This window comes from Ostrea edulis, chromosome 4 (genome assembly GCF_947568905.1).
Source record: "Ostrea edulis chromosome 4, xbOstEdul1.1, whole genome shotgun sequence".
NCBI classification, from domain to species: Eukaryota; Metazoa; Mollusca; class Bivalvia; order Ostreida; family Ostreidae; genus Ostrea; species Ostrea edulis.
Genome location: NC_079167.1, coordinates 27,896,373 through 27,903,872, shown reverse-complemented (window position 1 = coordinate 27,903,872; position 7,500 = coordinate 27,896,373). Strand labels below are relative to the sequence as shown.

Sequence of the window (7,500 nt, the reverse complement as noted above, 5' to 3'; positions counted from 1 at the left end):
CTAACAGAAAGATTCATTCACATGCATCCGAAAAGAATCAATTTAATTCTGTTGGGGAAAATGTCAATTGATCAATGCCGGATCAAAATTTTAATTTTAAATATTTATGGGGGAGGAATTCAAAACTCCTGCAACTTTATGCAATTAGACATCGATATTCCTGTACAGTTGTACACTGATTATTATTTTTAACATCATCAAATTTTGTTTTAAGGAGGGGGGGTTGACGTTTTTAATTCATTTTTAAAGGATGTTTTAATCGGTAGCTAACTTATAAATCTGCATGCATACGATAAAATAAGTACACTGTACAAAACATATATCATGGTATCAACAGTCAACAAATCCTCTGGTTCACCCTCCTTTGAAAATCAAGATCCGCGCCTGATATTATGGTCTAGTTAAATCAAACATTATTCAATCTCATATATTTCAACACTTTTGGTTTGTTTGTTATTTATTTTTTAAATCTTTTTTGTTTTTGTTTTGTTACAACAATGACATTTTTCAAAACAAACAGCACAGCAAATACAATATACGCATTTATTTCAGACAATATCGAGCATGCGATTACATTTTCTTTTATTTTTCATTCCACCAAACACTTAGAACAGTTTATGTAACAACATCCTTTTTATCTATATTGTTTTCTGTATTTTCATATTCAGAAAAATATGTCCATTCACAAAAATACGATGCGTGTGATGAAAAAATAAACTGAAAAAGTTAGATTTTTAAGCGATTTACTAAAGTAAGGCATTTCACCTCTCTTGGGCCTCTAGCTGTTTTACAAAATGAGGTAACGCATGCGCTGAAGTAATTGTTTATCATGGAGGCGAATTTGATAGCGAAAGGATGTAGTGTTTGAAATGACGACGATTATTGTTGCTCTAGTGTAGAATTGAATGGTTTCAATTGTATTCCCTTGCGGCAAAATCATTCATGAATTGATTTATGTAAGTTTTCGAACGATTCACATCAAATGTAAGCTGAAATAAATTCAAACCGAAGCGCGACTGATTTCCCACATACTTTATGAAGGCTTGGACAGAAACGAGGGGGATAGGAAAGACCGAATATAAATAACCCCCTCGTTTCCACAGAAACTAGTCCGCCACTATCCTCTCATTTTTGCTATAGCAGGGTAGATGTAGTTTATGTAAAGGATATAAGCCAAAAACTGTCCATTCTGTGAGAGAAAGAATTGATAGAGGCTTATATCCTACTGTGGTAGTGAGTGTGTGTGTGTAAATAAATTTTTAAATCCCAATTTAAATAAGTTTATACATGTCACTAATTTATAAAGTATTACATTAATTGCTTTCCATAAGGTTATTTTAATAAACCCTTGATAAATTATTATGTCTAGTATGGATTTCCATAGATTGTCATTGTTTATGGGTGATTGATTTTGGAGGTTTTGGTTGGTTAAAAGTTTAGGTCAGGTGATTTTCTTAGAGTTCTTTCTAGTCTATTCAATTATCTTTGAATATAACACTTTTGCCAGTTAAGCTGAATGGTTGCATTTCCTATATATTGTGATATTTCTTTTTATGGGACTTTAATCATTGCAGTGCAGGTCAGTTTATTTTAATCACATTGATGTAAAAGTATGAATGATATGCGATTATCAAATCTTTTGCATTGTATACTTTAAATATAATTAGGAATATTATTTCTTGTATATAGAGTTACCTGATGTGTTGATTGGTTGTACTGGTCTGGTACCACATATTGGGTAAGGATATATGATTAGGAGTAACATACATGTGTGTATATTCTGCATGTATAGTATCATCTCACGATCTGTATGTATTTATGATATATTCATTTTCTATACAGTGCCATCAATACGATATTGAAAACAGCGATTGTGCTTGTCTTTATGGTTACTTGGAACCTGGTAACGCTACTTAAAACATTACATCTTTTGTTCTAAAAATGGACAGTCTAGGGTAAACCCTTTGACAATTATAATTATGAATAAAGCTATTTTTGAATAGTCTGACAATATATTAACAAGTCTTGCGTAGAAGTCTGTTTCTTTTGTTCACTTAATTATTGGACAGTGTCGGGTAAGTAATCTTGTACTGCAGGTTTTATATTTATGTTTTAAGTGTTTCAGTGAGTTTTCCTATATCTGTGTTGATTCTTACTTGTAGGGAATTTAAAATTAAATTTGCATCTCTTTGACAAACGTATTGTCTTTCTCTTATTTTCGGCCTACCTGTAGACGTCTAATACGTTATTGGGTTTACCTGGTATCTGTCCATTCTTAAAAATAATGGACAGCAATTGTCAACTTATTGAACACCAATTGGTAACCTTTTCACTACAAGTGGACTTTCTCCGATATAAAAGCCTAAAAAGACCAAGGATTGCGTAAGAAAAATGTTTTAACGAAAACGAAAGTAGGTTTTCAATTGATTTTACGATATTTACTAATCAAGTAAGATTCTATTATAGCTGAAGAACTTCATCACACATTTGAAACAATATTAAAGGTTTATTGGTAAAATTTGTTAATCTATACGTATAGATATTTCCATTTGTCGTTACGCTCTGAGGAAAAAGAAAGATTTAATGTTGCAGGACAAGAAATATTAGTGTACTAGCGTCTTTGGAATTGATAGGATAATTTTCGTACATTCTTATAGTCTACTTTTGCGTGAAATGTGTTATTTTGTGGGATTTATTGAATATCAAGGCAACGTTTCCTATAGAACAATATGACAAATTCAGATGAAGTCCCCGCATAAAATGCGGGAGTCCCTTAGGAATCAGTGTACGTGTTGTGACGCGAAAACCCACAAGTCTTCAATTTTGTAGAGAAAAATAATTTACAATGAGATATTGTGGGGTCATGTCGCAATCCTTCGTGACACGATAAATGAAACAAGTTTTGTCTAATTCACAGATATCCATAAAATAATAGTTTTTGAGAGAAAGTCGCTTACAGATATTTTTGGTCATGTGGTCAAGGAACAGCAGATTACTACACTTAGATATTGTATACAAACGTAGTTGATTCTGTAGATGAATGTGGAAACGAAGATCTGTGAAAAGAACACTACATACATAAATCAGTCCTGTTATTAGCAAAACTACATGTAATAAATAAATTAATTTCTCGACTGGGCTCTTTCTGACGTAGTCAAGTTTTCTAGTTGAATGTCGATTGAGGCGACATAAACACTCGTGTGAGCAAAGCAAAGTTCTTAATTTTGTTGATTGTAATCATACTGTGCTTAGCGTCTTCATTACGAATGTAAGACCTAACGTATTGGTCAATAAATCCCCATCTTGTGAATGATGTGTGAAAAAACAAAGAAGAGCACAACGGCCATCTGAATAACATGCAGCAACTCTTCTATTGACTGCTCAATCACACAAATCCAATGTACAAAAATGTCCTTCACAGCTACAGTCTTTCAAAATAAAATCAGACTCCGTATCTTTATTGTGTGATTGTCACTCCCTGAATTCTCTGTAACAAATCCAAGGGTCGTAAATTCCACAATTTAAATAAAGGTATTTACTTTCTTCATAATAACGTCTCCATATGAGTGAAATAATCTCGAGAGGGACGTTAAACAATATACAATCAATCAATCTTCATAATACCCCCTCCCCCCGATCGCCTTGGTACCCTTGATACAGTAAACGGTTTGTACATCCTATACTTTAAAATGGATATCCAACTTCGGCTGATAAAACAAATTAAAGGCATTTTGCACTATGACCTCTACATTTTGCACTTCATATAACTTATTCCAGGGCCGTAAATTACATGGAGGCGGAGGAGGCAGCTGCCTCCTCCAACTTTTGAGCCAAAAAAAATTAAAATTTAAAGTTCATTAGAATTTATGTTGTTTCCAATAACTAAGAACATGATACCTCCCTTAAAAAGCATTCCAAATCTTTCTTTTAGAATGAGTTAGTCAAGTAACATCTTAGAAGGCCCTAGAATCAAGGATTTTGCACGAAACGTGTTCAGTGTGCACAAAATGTGCTCAGCGTCTGGGGGCCTGGGCGGCCCCCAGACCCGCGCCTAATTTCCTGCCTCCTCCAAATTGAAGGTTAACTTACGGCCCTGTATTCATATTCATACGAAATACCGTTAACAAATCGAAGTACATTTTAGAGATATTCAAGAATCTATTAAAACTCCATTGCTTTACCGGTATTTCAGTAGGCATCAATTACAGCCCGTTGAGCACTAGGTTATTTTCACTTGTACAGAGGCGATATTTGCAATGCAACAGATAACCGCGTACTATCATCTTCATCTAAACACATTTTGAAATTAAAAGCTAACCCCACTTTCCAAATACACGACATGTGTTAATTGAATAGTTCCAATAATGAAATTAACTCATCGACTATGCTGTACTTTCCAATCCACGGCCATTTTAAAAACATTTGTGTGATCCAATCATGCCACTCCTTTTACATGAAGGTGAAGATAACGAATAGTGATAAATCTCCTAACTCCTACAAGTAAATACAAAATAAAGAGTTGGGCAAACACGGACCCTGGACATACCAGAGGTGGGATCAGGTGCCTAGGAGGAGTAAACACTCCCTGTCGACCGGTACCACCCGCCGTGAGCCCTATATCTTGATCAGGTAAACTGGGTTTTCCGTAGTCAAAATCAGTGTATCAAGAACGGTCTAACAATCGGTATGAAACACAGCAGACAGCATTTGACCAAATGATAGGTTGTATTGGCAAACTAGATCGTTATAACGTACCAATGTAAAAACTTATACGGTACCAATTTTGATGCGCCAAATGCGCATTTCAGCAATTAATGTATCTTCAGTGATGCTCAACCGAAATGTTTGAAATCCGAAATAACAATGAAGTTTTAGAGCTATTATAACCAAAAACAGCGTGCTAAAAAAGTGGAGTCAAATTCGTCTAAGGATAAGAGCTATGCATGAGGGAGATAATCCTTAATTTTGAAATGAATTTCTAAATTTTATAACAGCAATTAAATATACATCCGTATTTTCAAGCTAGTAACGAAGTACTGACTGTACTTAGCTACTGGGCTGTAGAGACCCTCGGGGACTAACAGTCCACCAGCAGAGGCCCCGACCCAGGGGTCATAATGTAAAAACTTATACGGTTCCAATTTTGATGCACCAGATGCGCATTTCAACAAATAATGTCTCTTCAGTGATGCTCAACCGAAATGCTTGAAATCCGAAATAACAATGAAGTTTTAGAGCTATTATAGCCAAAAACAGCGTGCCAAAAAAAGTGAAAGGCAAAGATACCGATCAATCTCATAACTCCTATAAGTAATACAAAATAGATAGTTGGGCAAACACGGACCCCTGGACACACCAGAGGTGGGATCAGGTGCCTAGGAGGAGTAATGATCCACTGTATCTCAACTGATTCAATACGCAAGAGCCTGGTGTGCGCATGATCAGTTCTTAAATCGAGACAGGCTACTAACAAACAAGTTGGTGTTAATGGGGTTTCAACAGTCTAGTTTATAGTCAGTTCTTCGGAAATTCTATTGTCGTTATAATGATCTAGTTTGCCAATACAACCTATTATTGGGTCATATGCTGTCCGAGTGTTGGGCCGCTCTTGGTACATTGATTTCGACTACGGATTCCCCCGTTTACTTTGTCAAGATATATGGCTCATGGCGGTGTGACTGGTCGATAGGGATGCTTACTCCTCCTAGGCACATGATCCCACCTCTAATATATTAAATATCTATCATGTATATAATAACATTTATGGCGAAACCTTTTCCTTATATTATTTATATTAGTTAGTACCCGTATTGTACCTCTGAACATTAAACCCTGTCGGGAACCCCTATTCAACATTAGCACAGTTTGTATCTGAACCAATGAAAACTTGTGTATAGATTACGTGTCTACTTCTGTTAGAAAGTTTGGACTGTTTGGACTTGTAGAAAGCGTGTTGAAATTTGAGAAATCCAGTAACCCACCACCACCCCATCTTAAATCCCACCTATATATAAAATGTAGCTTAATTATTCGTCATCTTATTGTAGCCCTTTTTGTTCGCCATCTGTTTGCTTGTTGTACACTTTGGAACAAGTTTCCAAGGTCTGTATTTTAACTAGTCATTGTTTGTTATTTGTGATAATCATGTATGGGGAAAATCAGGACAGATGTGTTGAAATCCTATGTAATTACATTGTATGTATCTACTGATTTTCCCCTGTTTGAACTGGTCAGTCCCATATTTATTTGTGAAATTATCTATAAGGGGGAAATCAGAAATGATGGGTTGATATATTGTGCAAGATTATGACAGTGTTCGTGGATCGCTGATTTCCCCCCTTCTTTGTATGAACCTTTATCTTCGTCATTTGTTGTCTAAAATAAATGACATATTTCATTCTCATACAGTTTTACAGTGTTGATTTTTAAAGCAAAAACAAGCTTCGGTGAGCTGTCCTCTTGAAAAGGAAATAGTATGAGACATAAATTGGTTCGTGGCTGCCCATTTCTCTCTTTTGTATTCCTTAGGGGAGTTATGACATTGATCTGAATGCCCTCCGTAGAAGACGACGTGTCAATTGAATGTCCCAAACTGGGCGCCACAGATAACTGAAAAATTGTTGAGTGTGGAGGAAAAACATAAAAACAAGCACTCCTCCAGCCAAAGATAAAGAACCGCTAGTTATGATATTATGATAATTCTATGTAAGTTGCGTGGATAGTTCAAATCAAAATGGAATCAACGTTGATAATGGCGACATTTGCTTTGTGCTAGCATCAAATCGCAGTAATTGAAGTGAAACAAGGGCACCGCTAAGCGGAGCATCCCCTCGCGGCAGGAAATATTATGAACATATGCATGCATTATATTCATATAGGTTTTTGTTAAATATATATAGCTATTTATTATTGATTAAAATTCAGATACCTCTAACATCATTAGGTGGTGGGGGGTGGGGGTAATTAATATGACATTTTTAATAAACCTATCAAGGTGCATATATATATTATCTTGGGGGGGGGGGGGGGGGGCATATACATACGTGATTGGGCAGTTTCCTTATTCCTAGCAGAAACATATCACGTATGCACTAAATTTCAGTAATTTACTTACCTGAATATTCCTCACAGTTGTTGTATGCAGAATGCATGAACTCAGAGAATTCCCACGGAACAATATTTTTTCGTTATGTAAAAAGACAATATACCGGTGTTGACAGGTCGACGAAGCTTGTGAAATATCTTTAGAGCTTTCAAGAATTACGTACTCCTCAAGAATTAATTCTGTAAACAGACACGTGTGGTAATCTGAATTAATTCTGTATTGTAAACACTTGGGGTAATCTGGTAATGAAACCGCGACGTTCATCAAATAATCTTAATTACTCAGTGTCAGAGATGGCGCTTTTAATTCCTACAGACTGTCTTTGCGCACGCCAACGTGCACTAATATGACAATGCACAAATACAAACTTATCTTCAGCAGACGTAAGCTGTCTC

General features: G+C 35.7%; 1 long non-coding RNA gene across 1 annotated transcript in view; it reads left to right on the top strand.

Moving 5' to 3' along the window:
- Window positions 1-6,403, top strand: part of LOC130053757 (uncharacterized) — a 114,819-nt gene extending 108,416 nt beyond the window's left edge. Inside the window, exon 2 of the long non-coding RNA XR_008802115.1 lies at window positions 6,266-6,403. This is a non-coding gene — a long non-coding RNA (uncharacterized LOC130053757). The remainder of the gene's footprint in view (window positions 1-6,265) is intronic.
- Window positions 6,404-7,500: the final 1,097 nt, after the last annotated feature.